Genomic DNA, 23567 nt, shown 5'->3' with positions numbered 1-23567 from the left:
TTGTAGAGAGGACTTAGTGGTTAAGGCACTTGGCTGAGAAGCCTAAGGGCCCAGGTTTGATTCCCAACTACTCACCTAAGCCAGATGCACAAGGTGGCACATCCATTTGGAGTTTGTTTGCAGTGGCTAGAGGCCCTGGTGTGCCCATTTTTTTTTTCCTCTCTCTCACTCTCTCAAATAAATAAAACTCTTCAAAAAAAAAAAAAAAAACCATTTTGCTACAGTCTTTACGATGAAACCGGATGTATAGGGAAGCAAGTGGAGGCAGGGTGAGATAGACTGGTGGATTTGTAGCGTAAGGACGTAGCTGAGCGGAAACTACATTTCCCACAATTCCTTTTCAGGAGACATTTTACCTGAGGACTGGAAGGGGAAAGTAGAGGTATGGCCGTGACCTTTCTCCTTCCTGACCTTGGTGGCTGCTATTCTTCTGGCTGCTCTGATTTTGCACGAGAGGGCTGATGTACTCACAGTTCTTCCAGCTCTCATCCTGTCTTCTGTTTAAAATTCCCAACACGTGGCCTGCCCCGAGTGCTAAGGGGACCGGACCAGCTTCCCGCCCACACCGGAGGAGGCCTGCAACAGGTAAGAGACCTGCATGGCTTCTACCTCCTTTCTGCATTGTAGCCCAGCCTTGTAGGTTCTGGCTTATCCTTGCTCGATACCGATACACTTGGCATTTGCATTAGTCAGGGTCCTCTAGAGGAACAGAACCCATAGAATGAATTGCATTACAAAAAGGAATTTATTGGATTAGTTTACGGCAGTCCAACAATAGCAGTTTGCAAGCCTGAGAGTCACGGAACCCGGTGCCTATTTAGTGCACACGGCTGGATGCCTCAGCAGTCCCAACCCAGCACTGGAGGCCTGCAGGCTTCCTGGAGAGCCACTGGTCTTTAGTCCACACTGGAAGGCAGCAAGCAGCACTGGCAGCTGGGTGGTAGGAAGGGACATTGTCCTTCCCAGAGCTTCCTTAGATAAAGCGCCCCCCCACCCCGCCCCAGGGGCCACCCACTCTGGGGGAAGGATTCTTCCTTTAGTTAATCCTCCCTGGAAGCAACCTCAGAGATGCACTTATGGGTAATGTGTGTGGATTCCTAAGCAAATCAAATTGATACAAAACGTAGCCATCACGGTATTCATCTTTCTCTTGGGCCCAGCACCAGTGCATAGTTAGCCCTTTGCTGATGTAGCAGAACAGGGAAGATGTTGGGAAGAGGCTGGGATATGTCCGTATCAAACGTGTCTTTGTTTTTTGATGCTCTTCTTCAACCAAGATAGGGATCAATGGCTTACATCTTACTGAGTTTGTATTAGGTGCTGTAAATAATTTAGAGAGGATTTTTTGTGTTGTTGTTGTTTTTGAGGGCACATGGTTGTGCCAGGCAGGCCCTCTAGCCACTGCAAATGAACTCCAGATGGACACACCAATTTGTGCATCTGGACTTATGTGGCTATTGGGAAATTGAACCTGAGTCTTTAGGCTTTGCAGGCAAGTACCTTAACTGCTGAGCCATCTCTCCAGCCCAACTATGATATTCTATATAGGAGACGTGAGTGTTTGCTAGATATTAAGGGTCTTGGAGCCCACACCCATGAATACTGATGGATGACTGTATTTTTGAAACCTCTGCGGGCTCTATATTTACATAATCTCCTAATGGTTTTGCACGATCAGTCGAGCACTGGTTGAATTGGCTCCCTAGGGAAGAAGCAAGTGCCTTGGGGTTACTCATTCAGCTAGTGCAAGGATCCTAGGCGTGGAAGATTCCAGAAAAGGAATCTTAATCCTCTCAGCATGTGGGAGAGGGCATCACACGCTGTGCTGTGTCCCCAAAGATAGAGACATTGTGTAACTCATAGGGTCAGATTTTTTATGTTGTGTAACACGAGTGAGAAAAGAAAACTGGTGTAAAATTTGAGCTCTCTAACCCTAAACACCTGAGATGTTCTCCCTAACACTAAATAAACACTTGTGTAGCTAGAAAATGAAACTTGTTTTCATGTAGATGGCTGGTACTCTACAAATAGAGGTTATCGAGTGCGTACTGACCAGGGACACTTGTTCTACGAGAATAAAAATAAAGTAGACAACCGTTCAGGTTTCCACAAGACTCGGTGATTTCATGGGACATTATTCTTTCGGAGTAGGCACTCGTCGAGTCCTCAGCACACTGGAAGGACTGGTTATGCTCACAGTTAGGTACCTTCCTTGCAGGAAAAAGTGTTAACAAGCTCAGCATCATGATTTTCATTTGAGTTTGTTTCTTCGCCTCTAAGATAGTGTGTCTGAAGGTAAAATGTCAAAATAGGTGGAAGACATTTCTCTTAGTTCTTGACAAGTAGTCATGACCAAATATAGTTATTAGTGGTAATTAATAATGTCAGCAAAATAATGCGTGCATACAAATTTAGTCAGAAAAGAAGGCAGATGTGATGGAACGTGTGTTAAATGACACTGAAAATGTGTGCTGCCTGAGTCACTGGGGAGATCTGGTATGATGGGCAGGGGGCGCTTGCATTATTATTTTTTTTTAATAGGGATATATACTTTGTGCCAGGTGCTAGGCTAAGTGCTAGTGATATTGATTGCTTTTATTTATTTATCTATTGTGTGTATACACAGGTTTTGCGTGGCATATACATGTAAACTTACTTTTTAACTAATACTTAAAAACACAATTACACATACTAGCCATGTGATGTTTTCAATACATGTGCACATTGTCTCATGTTTAAGTCAGGTTGAACCTGCCTTTTCACATATTTATCCATTCTTTATGGTAAAAGAGATTGAAAGGTCTTACAGCTTATTGAGATATTAAGGACCTTGTCATTATCTGTGGTCTTTCTATTGTGCAAGAGCATACCAGAACTACTTCTGACCACCAGTGACATAATACCCAGTGTGGTGGTTTGATTCAGGTGTCCCCCATAAACTTAGGTGTTCTGAATGCTAGGCTCCCAGCTGATGGATATTTGGGAACTAACGCCTCCTGGAGGGATTGTATTGTTGAGGGCGGGCCCATCGGTGTTATAGCCAGTGTGCCCTTCCAAGTGTTTGGCACACTCTCCTGTAGCTATTGTCCACCTTATGTTGGCCAGGGGGTGATGTCCACCCTGTGCTCATGCCATTGTTTTCCCTGCCATTGTGGAGCTTCCCGTCGAGCCTGTAAGCCAAAATAAACCTCTTTTTCCCAGAAGCTGCTCTTAGTTGGGTGATTGCTACCAGCAATGTGAACTGGACTGCAACACCCAGTGAACAGCAGAATCATAAATTTGATCCGTATGTACCACGAAGTGTCATGCTAAGGAATTTCCCCCTGGCTCTGTCAGGTCATTGCTCCACACATTTCAGATTTTGAAACATTTTGGATTTGGGGTTCTGGATACTGGGTCTTTTCATCTCCAAGCCTTGGATTCTTTTTCTGGGATATAAACCAGTTCAACTGAATACCCCTTGAGGGGGAATTATGTTGATGTGACTGACTATGCTGAGGAAGGTGAGCAGTAAGACTCAAAGACCATTCGTGATTTGATGTGGAGCTGGGGGAAGATGTTAGGTCAACACGGCTGCCGTGGTCACTGCCCATTTATTGAATAGGTTGAGACCACGGTGAGGACCTGAATCGATGCTGGGGGGCCAGCTAGGCCTCCCTAGGCGCATGTCTGATGCATAAGTCATTCTCTTTGGGAGAAATTTGGGCTTCTTTTCAATGAACAATTTCAGTAGTCAGAAAATAAATTTTCCTTTTTCCTTTATGAAGCCCCTTTCTCACTAGGAGGAAGAGGATAACTGTGTAGCTAGACTCGTAGGCATTTTACACTACAGATTTGTATGATTTTCCTCTCCTGGAAAACTCTTTTTATTTTTTAACTTTGTTTTTATTTTTATTTCTTTAATTTGAGAATGACAGACAAAGAGGCAGGGAGAAAGAGAGAATGGGCGCACCAGGGCCTCTAGTCACTGCAAATGAACTCCATATGCATAGGCTACCTTGTGCATCTGGCTAACGTGGGTCCTGGGGAATTGAGCCTCGAACTGGGGTCCTTAGGCTTCACAGGCAAGTGCTTAACTGCTAAACCATCTCTTCAGCCCCCTGGAAAACTCTTTTAAAAAAACATAAATTTAACATGAAGCTTTAAAATTGGTTCATTTAAACCACTCCGCCTGGGCTGGAAAGTTGGCTTAGTGGTTAAACACTTGCCTGTAAAGCCTAAGAACCCCGGTTCTAGTCTTGATTCCCAAGACCCACATTAGCCAGATGCACAAGGGGGCGCACACATCTGGAGTTCATTTGTAGTGGCTGGGGGCCCTGGTGTGCCCATTCTTTCTCTCTTTCTCTACCTACCTCTTCCTCTCTCTGTCACTCTCAAATAAATAAATAAAAATGAACAAAAATAAAATTAAAAAAAACCACTCCACTAATCAATTGTGTGTTATGAAGGGTTACTTTATTAAGCATTCCCCTTAACTGTGCAGGGCCACTGAAACAGATGGGTCAAGAGTATATTAGTTATGGTCAACTCCCCCCTGCCCCGCCCCAGCTAGAGTGGCACAGGTTCAATTCTTGCTGTCTAACATTTGCTAGAAATCAGAGGAGTGGATTTTCATGAGGCCCTTCAAGGAAACCATGAGTTTCCCAGGAGGGGATTGAAATCCACTACGGTGTGCTGGTGTCTCATCCAGAGCCCAATCCCACTGAGAATGGGCAATATCAGTTGGATAGATGAATTCATTTCAAGCCAAGGTCTGGTATGATTTGATCTGACAAAATGTGCAAACTGGGAGAAAGGCAAGTGCTTTCCATTCAAGAATGAGAAATTGAGTTCGGATCCCCAGCATCCAGGTAAAGTGCTCTGTGTGTGGTGGTGTGGACCTTAAATCTCAGAACTGGGGAGGCAGGGGCAGGAGAATCCCCAGGGCTTACTGGCTGGCTTGACAAACAAGTGAGGTCCAGGTTCAGAGACAGAATCTGTCTTTTAAAAAAAAATTATGTATATGTATGTGTATATATATGTATATACATATATGTATATACACACACATTTGTTTATTTTTTTATATATTTTTATATTTATATATTTATTATTTTATAGTTTATATTTTTAACCATATATATATGGTTGAAAAAGATTGAGGAAGACATCTGACGTTGACCTCTGGCCCCCACACATGCAAACATACACTTGCATACATGCCTGTATTCACACTTATGCCCATTTTCATAAGAAAAAACGTGTATTGTACACACACACACACACACACACACACACACACACACACACACCCGTCCCCCAAAAGTAGCCATGGCAAACAGTCTTTCTCTTACGTAGCTTAGATTTTCAAACGACCATTTTTTCAACATGAGGTATGATGGCCTAAGCTTAGCTCCGATGAAGACAGGAGTCATGTAAAATTGCCATGGAAGCATCAATGGTCTCTTAGAACTAGTAGAGACACCACGGACTGCAAAGCCCCTTCACATCCATTAATCCCCCTCAGCTTGTGCTGGGGCAGAGACACCATGTTGTTGCTCATGATGCTCTTCTCCTTCAATAAATATATGCTGAACAGATCAATGACAGCTCATAGGAAGCCGGGGCTTAGCAATGCCATTTCTCCCGATATCCAATCATTGAGGAATGGCCGAGCAGTTACTTATCAATGCTTTCTAGGCCCATTCATAGCTCGGCTTTCACCAGGCCCATGGTGGCAGGCAGCCTGCAGTCTCTTTTACATGTCGTGTTGAGACTGAAGGACTAGTGGACATCTGAGCTCATGAAGAAAATTTCAGAAAACCCATAAACACCCACCCTCATCTACTTATAGAAATCAGCTCACAAACCCCACAGAAAATCAGGACTCTTTACTTTTTCTAGGTATCATAGTTTACCATACTTATGAGTTGATATTTGTGATAAATTGTTGGTTAAAATTCATTAAAATGCTAAGATAACATTTTTCTCTAAATAGTTTTGAATTTCCTTTCCTTAAAAAAAAAAAAAATCTATTCGAGAGAGAGAGAAAGAGACAGAGAAAAAGAGAATGAGAGAATAGTTGTGTCAGGGCCTCCAGCCACTGCAAACTCCAAGCACATGCACCACCTTGTACAATTGGCTTATGTGGGTCCTGGAGAATCGAACCTGGGTCCTTAGGCTTTGCAGGCAAGTGCCTTAACCGCTAAGCCATTTTTCTAGACTTAATTTCCTTTCTTTTTTTTTTTAATTTTTTTTTGTTTATTTTTATTTATTTATTTGAGAGCAACAGACAGAGAACGAAGCAGAGAGAGAGAGAGAGAGAGAGAATGGGCGCGCCAGGGCTACCAGCCACTGCAAACAAACTCCAGACGCGTGCGCCCCCTTGTGCATCTGGCTAACGTGGGACCTGGGGAACCGAGCCTCGAACCGGGGTCCTTAGGCTTCACAGGCAAGTGCTTAACCGCTAAGCCATCTCTCCAGCCCTTAATTTCCTTTCTTTAAAAAAAAAAAAAATTTGTGGGTGTTGGAGAGATGGCTTAGCCGTTAAGGCATTTGCCCGAAAAGCCAAATGATCCCAGTTCAATTCTCCAGGACCCACTTAAGCCAGATGCACATGCATCTGGAATTTGTTTGCAGTGGCCCATTCTCTCCCTCCCTCTTTCTTCCTGCCTCTTTCTCTGCAGCAAATAAATAAATAAATAAAATATATTTAAAAAATTGTGTGTGCGTATGTGTGTGTGTGTGTGTGTGTGTGTGTGTACACATCAGGGTCTCCTGCTTCTGCAAATGAATGCCAGAAGCAATGGCCACTTTGTACTCAGGTTTGCATGCGGTGGTGGGGAATCAATCCCAGACCCACAGGATTTACAAGCAAGTAGCAGTTACCACTGACAGCCATCTCCCCAGCTCCAATTTTGAATTCTCTGTCAAAAAATCCTTTGGTCAAACTTTAGCAATCAGACAGATGATGTCTTTATCTTTAAGAACAATATCACTTAGTATACTCTGCATGGTTTATGGAAATTACCTTCTGGGAAATTACCTTCTCCTGCAGGGGAAATCCCAGCCCTGGCTGCTCATCTACTCTCAGGATGGTGGTGGTGGTGATGGGGGGAATCTTTCTATCCAGCTCAGAATATGAAAGTTTCTCTCTGAACACTTGAGAAAGCCATATTGTTTTCTGTATGTAATTTCTGAATGGAAGCTGTAGTTAAAAGGAAAAAAATAGATGTGAGCCCCCATCTCTGCAACTGAGCTCATACCCGCCTGCCCAGCATGCCCAGGCAACATCTTCACTCTGGACAGGTGGCGGAAGGGGAGGCTTGCTCCCTCCCCACCTTGTCTTTTTAAGTTTCCAACATTTTCTAGGCACTTGTAGTATTTTTTTGTTGGGTGAATGCCACAAGAGATCTTATAGAAGATGCATTTGTTTTTGACTTCTAATTAATCAAGATAACATCTCTCTCAACCATTAGACAGTAAAATCAATACCACAGGCAGCCGCACCGCCAGTTAGACTTACACACCAATACCTAGTATTGGCAAATCAGTGATGTATTTAACCGTGTTGTACTCTATCATTTTATAATATGTGAGGAGTGTGACTATGCTGTAGGTGTGGAAAGAAGGCAATTTCTGCCCTTAGAAATAGTATTGGGATTTCTACCACAACCTCAACCCTGGTCCACAACTTCCCATATCCAAACCTAGGACCATTCATTTTCCAAGATTTTGCTTGGAATGAAACCACTCAGCATCATCATTTGTGTCAGAATCCCCAAAAAAACATAGCTAGGAGCTGGAGAGATGGCTTAGTGGTTAAGGCGCTTGCTTACAAAGCCTAAGGACAAGAGTTCAATTCCTCAAGGTCCATGTAAAGCCAGAGGCACAGATGGAACAAACATCTGGAGTTTGTTTGCATTGGCTAGAGGCCCTGGCACACTCATTCACTCATTCTGTTTCTATCTGCATCTTTCTCTCCCTTAAGTAAATAAGATAAAAAAAAAAAAAACTGGTGAGATTGCTTAGCAGTTATGGTGCTTGCCTATAAAGCCTAAGGACCCAGGTTTGAGTCCCCAGTGCCCATGTAAGCCAGATGCACAAGGTGACACATGTATCTGGAATTTGCAGTGGCTGGAGTCCCTGGAATGCTGATGGTCATTCATTAATTCTCTCTCTCTGAGAAATAAATAAGTAAAACATTTTAAAAGATAAAGCAAAACTCTTAAAAAAAGTAGGGCAACAACCATATTGAATATGAGTGGAGAGCCGAGCGTGGTGGCGCACGCCTTTAATCCCAGCACTTGGGAGGCAGAGGTAGGAGGATCGCCATGAGTTCGAGGCCACCCTGAGACTCCATAGTGAATTCCAGGTCAGCCTGTGCTAGAGTGAGACCCTACCTTGAAAACCAAAAAAAAAAAAGAATATGGGTGGCTCCAGAGCTCCTTCCAACCATCGAAAGCCAGGGCTAGAGTGTTTGGTGTCCTGCCCACGGAGGCCCTGATTTTCAATTGAGGGTGAGCACTGAGGAAGAAAGAGGAGGAAAGGGAGAAGTGAGGTCTTTTGTGAAAGTCACATGTGGAGGGTCGCAGGTCTAGCTGAGTGGGGAATGGATTCTCTGGGAGATGGTAGGATTTGTGTGTGACACCTGACCAAGTCATTATGACTGTTCTTTGAAACAATGAGAATAAATTAAAGGACTCGACTGAAGGAGGGCCTTTCTCCTTAGAGCAGCCTGTTGCTTCCTCCTGACTTGGAGCACAGAGCTGGGGGTGCATGCCCTACTCCAACAACTAGCCAGGTACAGAGAAACTGAGAAACCAGGGAAGTCTATAAGGCAGGTGATTCTCCCATGGTTCATAGCCTTACCATGCCTCGTACCACGCGAGTCATGTGTCCATCTTGCTTTTTACTAGAATGCACTGAGTCTTACCACCCTGAGCTTTCGTCTGAGTTGCATGTATTCTTGACCCAGACTCTTGAAGTCTTCATGAGCCCTAGGCAAAGAGATCCACAGAAGGTCCTCTTACTAAGGGGAAGGAGGCCTTCATGGCTCTTCCTTCTCAGTTACTTCATCTTATTATTCTTAAAATTTTATGTATTGATGTGAGAGAGAGAGAGCGCGAGAGAGAGAATGGGCACGTCAGGGCCGCTAAACACTGCAAACAAACTCCAGATGCATTCACCACCATTTTAACCTAGCTTATGTGGATACTGTGGAATCGAACCTCAGTCCTTAGGCTTCACAGGGAAGTGCCTTAACTGCTAAGCCATCTATCTTTCCAGGCCATATTACTTCATTTTTATCTTGAACAACAACAAAAAGTCCTGTGTCAACCACAGTGTGACCAGTACATAGGTTTGTAGGAATGAATCAAGGTTTGAATTGGTTCCCTGATATTGTAGCCTTGATGTCAAACTCACCTTTAATGAATTGATATGTGAATATGCCTATGGCTTAGGAAGCCACTCACCTATACAGGAAGTTGTTTGGCTGACAACTGATATCTAAGACAATTTAAGTTTGACCACATAGCTGCACTATAATATGAGTGGCCTTTTGACAGGAAGTCAATTGAATTGGCCAAGAGATTTACTGGTAATGTAAAAGTCCTATTAGGTATCTCTTTACCAGTCTGTATAGTTTGGTTGCTTTAGTCATTCATTCATTCATTCATTTATTCATTCATTCATTCAGAGACAGAGCCTTACCATGTGGTCCAAGCTAGCCTTGGACCTCAGAAACCTCCTCTATAACCTAGGTTGAGCTGGAATTTCTGATCCTTCTGCTTCTACCTCCAGAATGCTTGTCTCATGGCCAGCTTTTTTCTTTGTTTGTTTTTTCTTAATCTTGAGTTTCCATTTCAAATCATGTTAGACTGAGTTCCTTAGGACTAGTAAAGTCACAGGCAAGGCTGGTATTCTACAAAATACAGGCCAGTCAGGTATGTCTCCCCTCGCCCCCCACCCCCAACAAATGCTGTTCTGGAATTCAGTTCACAAGGTACTCTCTTCTACTTCCATTCCCTGGGGATTCAGGTGCCCAAACTACCAGACCCATCTTCTTTGGTTTGAGCCATACCCACACCCACTGTTCTGATTCAAACACCAAGACCAGCCATATCTGCCATCTTGTATGGGTTCCCTGGTCTTGGTTTTACTTCTCCATGTATTTAACAAGTACTGTAAATTAAGTGCTTGCTCTGTCTGTGTGAGATGCGAAGGATAAAATGATGACTGTGATTGACAGACAGCTAGACAAAAACCTAAGGGTTTTTAGAGAGACTAAATAGTAGGCAAGCTCATGAACTTTAAAAATATTACAAGTCACTGTAACTGTCCAAAAGAGAAACAAGATCCTATTACAATAAAAAGGAATGTGAGTTCTACTTATAATGGGTTTCTGTAAGTAGGCCTATAGATTCCTGTGTCATGTGGCACCTAAGCTGCTTCTCATTGAGAAATTAGCCTCAAGTAATGAGAACTGCACCTTTCAGCCTTCATGGAAACTTGCATTGAATGGCTGTTCAACACAGCATTGCAAAAACCTGATTCCCATCTTCATGTTGGACAGCTCAGAAGACCATCCCTGCCCTGGGATCTCCTTGAATGAGCAGAGGTCTCTGGCTTAATACACTCACTCACTTCCCTCTTCTTCTCCTCACAGACTTGTTACCAATCAGCATGTGTATAAATCTGAGAGCCTTGTCTTCTATAGTGAATGACCTGGAAAATGCCCGATACCAAGAGGTGGCATTGAGCTGTAGTCAACTTTGGGAAAAGAGAGATTTGCAAGCAGAGGGAACACTGTCTGCAAAGGTCTAGAAGGATAGCACTAAGAGTAAGCTAGCTATTTAACACCCAGTAATGGGCTGGAGAGATTTCTCAGTGGCTAAAGGCACTTGCTTGCAAAGCCTGACGGCCTAGGTTTGATTTCCGAGTATCCACACAAAGCCAGATATAAGATATATAAGAGTGGTGCGTTCATCTGGAGTTTGTTTGCAGTGGCCAGAGTCTCTGGCATGCCTATCCTCCCCCACCCTCCCAATTTTCTCTCTCTTTCAACTTGCAAATAAATAAAAATATTTCATACCCAGTAATGCTAGACTAATAAACGCTGAGGTCCATTTCCAGCAATGCACCTCTTCTAGCAAGGCTGTACCTCCCAAACTGTCACTAGCTGGAGACAAACTGTTCAAAGGACATGAACCTATGGGGGACATTTTATTCAAACCACCAGTAGTTCAGAGTTTGTTGTTGTTGTTGTTTGTTTACAGTTCCTTTTGGTTTTGTCTTTCTGAAATATCTGTTTTAAAAAAACTTACGGGTGATCCGTTACTGCCACTTGAACCCGATTCAGAGGAAGCGTAGGATCAAGCAGATGAACTGGTCATTTCATCAGGTGAATGATTTGCTTAGTTTTGTGAGCTTTCCCTCGCTGTACGTTATCCAGTCCTTCCGAGAAACATGAGTGGATTTGCAGTGTCGCACAGGTGTCTGAGCCAGGGTCGCGATCACAAAGTACCCTACACGGTGTGGCTGGACACGCAGTTCTCACTACGTGGGGGAGATCAGGGTCCAGCCTGGCTGAGGTCTGGTGGGGGCTTTCTTCCAAGTTACACACGGCTACCTTCCCGAATCCTCACACGGTAGAGGAAAAGCAAACAGTGAGTTCTCTGGGGCCTCTTATGAATGCTATAATCCCATTCAAGAAGGCTCTACTTTTACCACTAATTTTCTGCCAGAGGTCTTATGTCATATCATTCTCACACTGAGTTAGGATTTTAACATGGATTTGATGGAGACATAGCATTTAGTCCAAGAGATTAACTTGTTCTAATAAGTGTAATAATAGCTTTTGTTTTGTTTTGTTTTGTTTTTCAAGGTAGGGTCTTGAGCCATCTGGAATTTACTATATAATTTGAGGCTGGCCTTGAACTCACAGTGATCTTCCTACCTCAGCCTCCCAAGTGTTTGGATTAAACGTACGTGCCACCATTCCTGGCTAATAATGGCATTTTTAAATAAAGCCTCCCAATTGTGATTGTTAAGATCCTTCTCACTGGGTTCATCATATCGTTTAATTTTAACACTATTCCCAGGAATTACCAGGGATATTCTTGTTTTGGTGATAATATTAAAATAGTTCCTCAGGCTGAAGAGATGGCTTAGCAGTTAGGGCACTTTCCTGCAATATGAAAGGAGCCAAGTTTGATTCCCCAGGACCCACTTAAACTAGACGCACAAGGTGGTGCATGTCTCTGGAGTTTATTTGCTAGAGGTCTTGGTTCGCCCATTCTCTCTCTCTCTCTCTCTCTCTCTCTCTCTCTTTATTTCTTTCTCTCTCACTCAAATAAATAAATATACATAAATTTATATGTCACTTGATCTATCCATCATCTATGCACATGATATGGGAAGCCAAAATTTGCTATAAATGTGCACATGTATTATTCCAAAAGGACTGTATGAGGCAGGCATGGTGACAACAGGGACATTATCGCTTGTCTTAAAAAAAGAATTGGGGCTGGAGATGGCTTAGTGGTTAAGGCACTTGCCTGCGAAGCCTAGGAACCCAGGTTCAACTCCCCAGAAGCCACAAAAGCCAGATGTACCAGATGACATGGGCACACAGGTGGCTCATGCACACAAGGTGGTGCACACGTCTGGAGTTCATGTTCAGTGGCTAAGGCCCTGGCATGGCAATGTTCTCTCTCTGTCTCATAAATAATAATAAAAAAAAAATGGTGTGTGTGCGTGCGTGCCCATGTTTATGTGATCGCAGCTTTTATTTTGAAATGAAGTCTCTCATTGTTCTGCAGCCTGCCAAATGGGCTAGCCTGGCTGACTAGTGAACCCCAGGGATCCACCTGTCTCTGCCCCTCCAGTACTGCAATTATAAGCACGCACCACCACACCTGGCTTTTTCTTTTCAGATAGGTTCCAGGGATTAAACTGAGGGCCTCATGCATGTACTGCAAGCTCTTTACCAGCTGACCTACCTCCGCAGCCCTGCCTTACAAAGTTTAAGTGAAGTTTGTACTGGAATGCAACCTCAATGCCAGGCTTTACACGAAGCACGGCAGAGTAGAATTCAGCAGTCATGGCAATATAACTGCCACCAAGATACGCAACTACAACACAGGACCAGCAGAGGAGAATCTCCGTGGCTCTTTTTGCCCATCTTCCACTTCCACTCCCCTCCCCATGAAAGGGGACCATCGTGATTGAAGCCATCGCATTGATTACTCTTTGCCGATTTTGAAATTCATATCGATGAAATTATAAAGCAGGTGTTTTTTTTTTCTTTTTGGTTTTCCATAGGTAGGGTCTCATTCTAACCCAGACTGACCTCAAATTTGCTATGTAACCTCAGGGTGGCCTTGAACTCATGATGGGCTTGAAGTCACAGTGACCCTCTATCTCTGCCTCCTGAGTGCTGGGGCTATAGATGTGAATCACCATGCCTGGCCATGTACTTCTGTGTGCCAAGCATTTGTTCACTGTTCCACTCATGAATTTCAAGCTTGTCTAGACAGAACTTCAATATTATTGCTTTTAACTCATAGATTATATCATAATTAATCCATTCTCTTGATAGTCATTTTTGAGAGCTTTTAGATTTAGTTAGTATAAATCATATTCAGGTGCACATGAAGTACATGAAGTACTTCTTGTCTGTTTTTTCTTCTAGTATTTTCATGGTTTTAGGTCTTATGTGTAAGTCTTTGTTCTTTTTTGTTGTTGTTGTTGATTTTCTTTAGTATTTGGAGGATGAAGGCCTACTTTATTTCTTCTGCATGTGCACAGTGTATTTCCCAGGTGCCATTTATTGAAGCAATTATCCTTTATGTTTTTTCTTCTTTTTCTACTGCTCTTGATGCTTTTGTCAAAAATTAGTATTAATGTCTGGGTTCTTTGTTCTGTTTCATCCAGCTATGTGTCTGTTTTTATGCCAATGCCATGCTATTTTGAGTTATTATAAATAGCTGTGAAACATTATTATTTTTTGTTTTCAAAAATCAAAATAGGGGATAGATGTAGGAGGTTTTGTGTAAGAATGAAGGCAGGAACACAAGAAAAACTAGCAGGTTCCGGATCAGCCTCCAAGAACCGGAGGAGGACAGGATTACAGGGAGTGAGCAGATCCTACTTGCCCAGGCTGTGGGTATTTCCACTATTATGATCACTATGGAGATGCAGGGTTAGTGCTTTTATAAGATAGTGTGATGGTATGAATATAAATGACCAGATGACCTTCACAGGCCAATGCGTTTGAACACCTTGCCCTTGGCTGCTGGCACGATGCGGCAAAGGCTATGGAATCTTTAGGAGGTGGGGCCTTGCTGGAGGAAGTGAGTCACTTCAAGGTGGTCCTGGCTTTCTTTCTCTTTTCTTCCTCCCCAACGACAACGGCAATGTGACAGTATGCCTCCTCCTTGCTCCTGCTTTCTTTGCCGTGCCAGACTCTGCCCTTTGGAACTGTACGCTGAACTCAACACTCTTCCTCCTGTAAGCTGCTTCTCATTGGGCATTTGTTTGCAGCACTGAGAATGTGACTGACATAGGTAGAAAGAGGTGAAAAGACATATTTTTTGGTGCTCTAGAATGTGATTTGGATTCGTGGGAAATGATATGCAATGACAGTGGGACAGACATAGGGAAGACTTGTGGCTTCTGACACAAGCTGAACCTTCACTTGCTACTGGGCAGGGCCCCCTAAAAAGCGAGATTCTTCAGAAAGGGTCACCTGTGGTCACCAAGTGCAAAACCAGAGATTAGGTAAAGTTATGATATAACAGCATCCATTTCAGGGTCATAAATATTGCAACTGTAAGCTCATTTTGACACTTCCTAGTAAACATCACAATAAAAATTTCTACTCTGAGCCCCTGTTTTTCTCAAACTTCAAGTCTAACTCAGGTCACTGTGACACCATAACTCCCTTTCCACTTTAACAATGACTCATCTGGAGGGTGAGGCCAACACCGAAGTTGATTTATTACCATTCCCAGAGCCCCAAGGAATTTTCAGTAGAAATCAGACTTACAGTCTATGTGTGATACTGATTATTTTATTCAATTTTCATCATGTTTACAAAAAAAAAAACACCTGTGCTTCTCAAGCTCTCATTCTATTTAAAATTGCTCAAGTACAAGCCAATATATTGAGTTAAGCACTGTTAAATAAATATATCACATTAGGAGGATGGAAGGCTGGATTAAAGATTATCTGCACATTTGCTGTCATCCATCATGTCCTCATGCCAGCTAACCATCACTCCTGGGCTAGAGATAATCAGGCCAGGCTCTCCCACCAGGTGAACTTGGGTGCCACCTGTTACTTTGGCTGGGTTAAAGGCCTACCCATGGATTTTTATTAAGCAAAAAATATTTGACTTTGGCAGGATGTTAAAAGAAAGTAATATTTCAAAATAATGCAAGACAGCAATATTTATTACCCAGCTTTCCTGAAGCCTTAGCTGTGCTTTCCCATCATGAGTCATTCCCCAGCTGGGTCAGAGGAGCAGATACTGCCAAATATTTAGATCCTGGTGGATGTGCAGCAGAGATCATTGTGTTAGAAGAATCAAAATTATCAGAAGCCTGGAGACATGGCTTAGTGGGTAAGGCACCCCTTCCCTGTGAAGCCTAAATGCATGTTCAAATGTCCAGGTCCCACGTAAGCCAGATGCGCAATGACACAAGCGCGCAATACTGCACACGCGCACAAGGAGGCGCACACACCTGGAGTTCATCTGTAGTGGCTGAAGGCTCTGGCACACCTATTCCTTCTCAGTTTCTCTCAAATAAATTAAAATATATATATATATATATCAGATTATTGGTGGCAGGGGGTGGAAATGCTAGCAGCATGCAAGCGTGAGTATGCATGCGTGTGTGCGCATGCATGCGTGCATACACACACACACACACACACACACACACACGAACCTGCAGACTGAAACGTTGATTTGGAGGGCAACATGACAAGAGCAGATAAACCCAAGAGAGCAGTGGGAGCAGCCCGTCCTCCCCCGTCACAGCCCCAGATGGACAACATCCTCCACGGTCACCAATTTCCTGTTGTTGTGACTTGGCACCATCACTTGGTCAACCCTGATGCTTGAAAGTTTTCTCAACACTTCCCTCTGGCTCTGTCCATTTGTAGACACCATTCTGGAGCTTGAAAGTGACAAGGATTGCATCTGACATCCACCAAACTCCGCGTGTCCTGGAGCTAGCCTCTGTGGCTCTGCCACTGTCATGTCAAGCTCCGTCCCTCGTGGCCACTCAGTGTCTGCACCCATGACACCTGTCAGAAACTTTCAAGTGTCTGCTCGTTTCTTCATCAGGACTGCCTGTGCAGCCCGGGCAAAGGAGAAATGACATTTGGGACAAGGGAGGGGCGGGCAGTGCCTCCTTCCTTCTGTCTCTTCCAACTGTCAGTTTGGTTTTTCTCTTAACATATCAAGATTGAGAGTTAGTTGTCTTGTCATTTAGAAATGCATGCAGTGGTAAGCAGGTTTGAAAACAACGTGGGAGAAGGGAGCACTTGGGCAGTCTCCTTAGAGAATGGTGCATCAAGAGGGAATTAATTTTTTTTTTAAAGGCATGATACGAGGCTACCTCTGCCCTTTGGAAACATGTTACTTTGGGAGATGGGTGGGTGCATTCAATACATGTGAGCTTCCTTGCATGCTCCTGCTCTTTCTATCAAAGTGGAATAATCTGCCATGTGGGTTATCTCAAAGAGCAGAGGTTTTCATGGTGGGAGGTTTTGTTTGTTGCCTGTTCTTTCTCTTCTTTTTGATAACATTTTCATTTGAATAAAGACTTAGAGGTTAAAATATATTTCTTAAAGATAAACTTTCACAGTGTTGCAAGCTCTGTAAAGGCATAAAGCTGTAATTTACTCTGCCTGTTTGGGTGGATGGGTAGAGAAGGAGGAGCTGCTTCTGATCCATCCATGTTTCACTTAGGAGGTGTGCATGCATGCATGCATGTGTGTACCTGTACATACATGCCAGGGCCTTTTGCCACTGCAAACAAATACTAGATGCTTCTGCTACTCTTTGGGTCTGGCTTATGTGGGTGTTTGCAAAAGTGAACTCTTCAAATAAGTGCCTTTAACTGCTAAACCATTTTTCTAGCCCTTCCCAGTATGGTGTTAAAAGAAAGTACCGCAATTCCTTCACCAGCCTTTGACCAAGCCAAAGTGAGTGTGTGGTTTTCTCTTTTTTTTTTTTCCTTTTTCTTTCTCTCTCTCTCTTTCTTCCTTTCTTTCTTTCTTTCTTTCTTTCTTTCTTTCTTTCTTTCTTTCTTTCTTTCCTCCTCCTCCTCCTCCTCCTCCTCCTCCTCCTCCTTCTTCCTTTTTTTTCAAGGTAGGGTCTTACTCTAGCTCAGGCTGACCTGGAATTCACTATGTAGTCTCATGGTGGCCTTGAACTCACAGCACTCCTCCTACCTGTGCTTCCTGAGTGCTGGGATCTTTTTGTTTTTTTAATATTTATTTATTTGAGAGAGAGAGATTGAGAGATTGATACAGAGAAAGGAACTGACAGAAAGAAAGAATGTGTGCGTGGGCATGCTGGCCACTGCAGACAAACTCTAGACACATGCACCACTTTGTGCATCTGGATTTACACAGGTACTGGGGAATCGAACCTGTGTCATCAAGCTTTGAAGGCTAGAGCCCTTAATCACCGAGCAATCTCTCCAGCCCTCCTTTTATTAATCTTCTTTTCATTTATTTGTTGACAAGTAGCGAGGGGAGGGGAATAGAAGAGCACCAGGGCCCCTCGTCACTGTGAATGAACTTCAGGTGCAGATGCAGGTGCAGTCACCACTTCGTGTACTGGGGAATCAAACCCAGGCCACCAAGCTTTGCAAGCCAGTGACTTTAACTGCTGAGCCATCTTCCCAATCCAGTTTTCCCTTCTTTTCATCTGAGCTTGTTTAAGTCTCCTTTCTGCAGGGGTTTAGTTAAAGCTGAAACATGTCACTTAGTCATTTCCTCTCTCAGACTCCAGTGGGCTGAAACTCTGCTATTTGTCAACAAGATGCCAGCCAAGTATTTAGTACTGATGTTTTTTTTATTGCATACATATTTCTACACACACACACATTCACACTATGTAGATCTCTTCCACTTACTGGTCCTGTCAGCTGCATCAGAGCCTGATAGTTGCTGGACTATTCTGAGATAGCCATATAGCTGGGTGAAAAAGATGAGGTGGCTACGTAGTCACTATCTGGACCATACCTCGCGTCTAACCCCTGGACAAGTGACATCCCCTCATAGTGTCTCTCTCCCTGGATGTAAAATAGAAGGATAGAATCCTCACTGGATTATTTTGAGGGCCAACTAGTTATTAAATTAGTTTGCAAACATGACATTGCATTAGTTAGCAATTACTGGGTTGGATTTGAATAACTGAACAGTGCAGTGTCTTACATGGGAAGATGTCTATAGTTTATATATTTAATAATGCATTATTTTCTGTAAGGGACTTAAGCTTAGAGCTTCATATTTTTGGACTCCTGGAACCAACTTCCTATAGCTACTGAAGGATTGGTGGATTGCAAATGAGGTATATGACCTATACTGTCCTCAGCCACCACACATGGGAAGCAGATGGAGGCAGGCGTGATCTTTGTTGCACCTTTGACAGTGGGGAGGTTGAGACACAGAGCTAGGGCACGAGATTGAGATATATCCTGAGAGTACTCAGAGTTGTAATTGGAATCAGAGGTTGCAGACGCTTCCAGGAAACTTGTACAAGGAGTTCTTTGCATCTACAAAGACAAAATTAGCATGCGTTATGGTAAAAGTTGGGGAAGTTCCCCAAGCTTCATCTTAAAGTTAAAAAAGAAATTTAGAGGGCTGGAGAGATGGCTTAGCAGTTAAGGTGCTCGCTTGCAAAGCTTAAGGACCCATGTTTGACTCTCCAGATCCCATGTTAGCCAGATACACAAAAGTGAGGCAAGCACATGGTTGCACATGCCCACAAAAAGGTGTGAGCGTCTGGAGTTCGATTGTAGTGGCTGAGGCCCTGGCACACCACGATTTTCTCTTTTCTCACTCTTTCTAAAAAAAGAAAAAGAAAAAGAAAGAAATTGAGAGATAAGGAGAATATGAATGGGCACACCAGGGCCTCTAGCCACTGCACATGAACTCCAGACACATACAACACCTCGTGTGTCTGGCCTATGTGGGTCTTGGGGAATTGAAGCTGGCTCCTTAGGCTTCTCAGGCAAAAAAAAACTGCTAAGCAAGCCATGTCCCCAATCCCTTATCATGTCTCTTGTGAAGGCTCCATGAGTGGTGGGACAAGGGACAAGCCATCAGCGAGGTCACCCTTCCTTGGCTGATCTGCTCTCAACCTGCACTCTTAGATCAGGTGCTTTCTCCACCTCTCCTGTCTGACGTCAAGACTCTGGCGCCTTCCAGGGCATAAGGTTCCCCAGAGGAGGGCACAGCACATGGGGGAAGGAAGTGAGCAGTTTCTAGTCTGCAGCCTGTAGCATCTTCACCTCTGACAAAACTCACACGGTCCAAGAAAAAGGGTATACACATAGGGCATTGTGTGTGCATGGGTAGGTCACCTTAGAACAGGTGTCTGCACCCACATGAACTTTCCTCTTCCTGAGTCTGGCCAGGGAAACAGAGCTCAGCCCCACCCATACATGCAAGGAGCAGGGAGGGTAGGATCTCCTCTGCTGTTCATTGAGTGGATCCAGTCACTCTTCAAAAAGGCACTTCTCCTCATTCCATAGAAGGAATGTATTTGGCATCCTATCTCTGACCTTAGCATGAGCAGATGTTGCCTGACTATCCTCCCTTTTCAGGTTCTGGTTTCCAGGAGGCAGGGAGTCCATAAAAACCAAACACTTCTACTGTGCACAGCTAAACAGACTGCTCAATCTCAGATGAGGTTATATCCCACATTTAACTTTAATTTTATCAACCGTAAAGTAGGTGTTCGTGTGTGAATGTGACTCCTGTATCTATTTTAAATTGTTTTTGTTGACTCCTGATGGGAAGGATTATTTAAAATCTTCATAAGAGATACTTGCTGGTAAATCTTTAGTTTAGAGACCATTGACATCAGAAACAGAACCGTGGGAAGCGATTAAAAGAGAATCCCGGGTAGGATCTTGGAGGCTGTGCAGAGATGCATGGCCTAAGTCATCAACCCATAGTCACAGGAGGCATTATACCCTGCTGAAAATAACTTTCTTTTCCGGTTATAGATAGGAGCTTATGCAAATTTCTAAAAGTTACATTTTAAGAAATAAACTGAATATTGTCCTAAAAGGCAAAATTCATAGCTACAAAGAGATATGTATCAAACATACCAAAAATTAGGGTTGATAATAATCACTGGAATTATGAACATGAATGACAGCAATAGTGTCAGACATGGGCAGTTAAGATTCCCCCCCAATCCAGCCTGTGGCCCCATTCCTGTAGTTTATAGGTAAAGCATAGCTATATCTCCTAACAATTATTTCTTTATGGTGAAAACATTCCTTTTTTAAATTTTGTAGAGAAATTAGATAGCAAGTCATCATTACCTATGGTCAGTATTATGTTAGAGTATTCCAGAATTTTCTCTCCTGTCTAAACCTAAGTAACCCACTGGTCAGCCTTCCCCCATCTGCCCTCCCTACTCCCCTCAGAACATGAGAACTATTGTTCTCTATGGAGATATCAATGTCCTCAGATTCCAAGTATGAATGACATTAGGTCATCCTTGTTTTTCTGCTTGCTAATTTCTCATGATGACTAGTTCTCTTCATGCTATAGGATTTAGCTATCCCACCACGGGGTATACAAACAGGAATTAAATTGGTCTGTTAAAAGACCTGCACACCTCGGTACTGGCAATGGCTAAGACATGAAACATAGTGGCTATGGAATCCCCTTATCACAATTCAGATGCCTTTTATTTCTTTCTTTTGCCTGGTCATTCAGGATCCGATTTCTGGTACCCTGTTAAGTAGAAGTAAAGGTTGACTTCGTTGTCTTGTTCCTGACTTTAGAGGAAAAGCTTGTGGTGATTTGCCATTTGGTATGATGTTTGCTGCGTCTCAAAAGTTTTGGTGTGTTTAAACTCCATTTTCATTTGTTTCACAAAGGCCTTATTTCCTGCTTGATGTCTTCCTTGAACAGTTGCTTTTTACGAATAATTTGTTTAATTCCATCTTGTTGTATCATTTTTACATTTTTATTGATTTCTAATTTTATTGAATTGTGGTAAAAAAAATAACTTGATATGATTTCATTTTTAAAAAAATGCTGTTTGGGGTTGAAGAGATGGTTTAATGGTTACAGTGTTTACCTGCAAATCCAAAGGACCCAGATTCGATTCCCCAAGACCCATGTAAGCCAGATGCACAAGGTGGAGTTTCTGTCTGGAGTTTGTCTGCAGTGGCTGGAGGTCCTGGCATGCCAATGTTCTCTCTCTCTCTCTCTCTCAAATAAATAATAATAAAATATAAAAGTATTTCTAAAACTATTGTTTATACTTGTTTTCCATACCCTATTGTACTATTTATTTATTGATTAATTTTCTTTAGTGTACATGCCTGGTTCTCTTATCACTGCAGTGAATACATACCTGTCTTTATGTGAGTGGCTGGGGAATTGAACCCAGTTCAGCAGACTTTGCAAGCAAGTGCCTTTATCCACCAAACCATCTATCTCCTCAGCCCCTATAGCCTACTGTAGTACCTACATAATGTGGATTCTGAAGCTATTGCATAGAATGTTATGTAAATGTCTTTGTTCCTTTTGGTCAAAAATATACTTTAACCTTCATGTCTTTTTATACTGACTTTTTAAAAACTCTGGATAAACTGTGTATTGTATTGCTATAAACAGGCAGCTAAATTCCTATATTTTGTATTGGAATCTAATCTTCCTTTTAGATCAATTTATATGTGGTTTATAATTAGATGCTCTGAATTTAGGTGTGTATATATAAGTATTATTTACTGTCATTGCATTGACCTGTTTGTCACAATATAATGACCTCCCTAGTTTCTTCTTACTGCATTTGAGTTAAAAATCTATTTTATTTGATACAAGTAGAGCTCTTCTTGTTCTGTTTTGGGATCTATTTGCATGGAATATATTCACTTTTTCAGTCTATATATGGCAAGAGAAGTGAGTTTATTACTGGTAATATATAGTTGGTTCCTATTTTTTCTGCATTCATTTGATATTTGTCTTTTAATTGAAGAACTGTATTCATTTATATTCAAGGTAATTAAAAACTAGAGATTTATAATGCCTTTTTGAAACTTGTTTACTAGTTTGAATGCATTTCCTCTCTTTTTTTCTCTTATAGTCTTCTTTTGCTTGAGTGGTTTGTTTCCAATTCTTCCTTGAGTTTGTCTACCATAGAATTTTGCATTATGGTAATCATTAGGCTTACCAAGGCTATATGTGGCTATAACAAGCAGCTTTGAAGTGATAGCAACTTCACAGTGATTAAAAGATAGAAAGAGAAATAAAATCAATAAAATCTAATTGCCAGACGTGGTGGCACATGCCTTTATTCCCAGCACTTGGGAGGCAGAAGTAGGAGAATTGCCATGAGTTCGAGGCTACCCTGAGACTCCATAGTGAATTCCAGGTCAGCCTGGGCTAGAGTGAGACCCTACCTCAAAGAAATAAATAAATAAAAATAAAACATCTAATTAAAACATTCTATACTTGGACTCTAATTCTTCCCTCATTTTGAATTTTTGATGTTCTATTTTATTCTTTAAATATCACATATATTTTGGCAAAATATAGCTATTCTTTTGTTTTACTTTTAACCTTCATACTGGAGAGATGAATAGTTTTTGTACCATATCTATAATTTTAAAACATTCTAAATTTTTCTATACAGCCACTCTTACCAGTGAGTTTCGGATTTTCTGATGCTTTCTTTTTATTCACAACGGTATTTTTCCTTCTGTTTCAGAGCTCACTATAGTCTTTCTGATAGGACAGGTATGGTGCTAACAAATTCTGCTTGTCTGAGCATGTTTTTACCTCCTCTTCATATGTATGGGATGGCTTTGCTGAGCCCAGGACCCTTGGTCGCCAGGCCCTTTTCTTTCTTTTTCTTTCAGCACTATAGAAATGTCATCCTGTTGTCTCCTGGCCTGTGAATTTTCTGCTGGGTAGTCTGTTTCAGGAGAATCAGGACACACTTACCTGCCCTTTTCTCTGACTTCCTTTGGAGATGCTCAGGCGCCTGGGGGGAATTTGATTGTTATGCGTTTTGGCGTAGCATTGATTGACATTCAAACCTCGTGTACCTATAAAGTTGTAATGTATCTCTGAGTGTGAGGGTATGTTCTCCTGTCATGCCCTTGGGTACATTTACTTCCCCTTTACTTCCGGAAATCATGCGGACATTTGCTCTTTTAGCAATGACTGAATGTTCTGGTACATTTTCTTCATTGCCCCCCACGCCACCCCTCTGTGTTCTTTCCTATCACCTGCCTTTGAACTCACTTATTCTCTCCTGGGTTGGATTTGATCTATTGATTCCATTATGATGTCCATCTTAAATGTGCCCC

At 42.5% G+C, this 23567-nt stretch overlaps 1 long non-coding RNA gene across 1 annotated transcript in view; it reads left to right on the top strand.

Annotated features, from left to right (window-relative positions):
• Positions 1-371: 371 nt before the first annotated feature.
• LOC123455737 overlaps positions 372-23567 on the top strand; it is a 58720-nt gene continuing 35524 nt past the window's right edge. The window contains exon 1 of the long non-coding RNA XR_006634108.1: positions 372-585. This is a non-coding gene — a long non-coding RNA (uncharacterized LOC123455737). The remainder of the gene's footprint in view (positions 586-23567) is intronic.

Source organism: Jaculus jaculus, chromosome 18 (assembly GCF_020740685.1).
Source record: "Jaculus jaculus isolate mJacJac1 chromosome 18, mJacJac1.mat.Y.cur, whole genome shotgun sequence".
Lineage (NCBI taxonomy): Eukaryota > Metazoa > Chordata > Mammalia > Rodentia > Dipodidae > Jaculus > Jaculus jaculus.
This window is presented reverse-complemented; position numbering and strand designations above follow the sequence as displayed.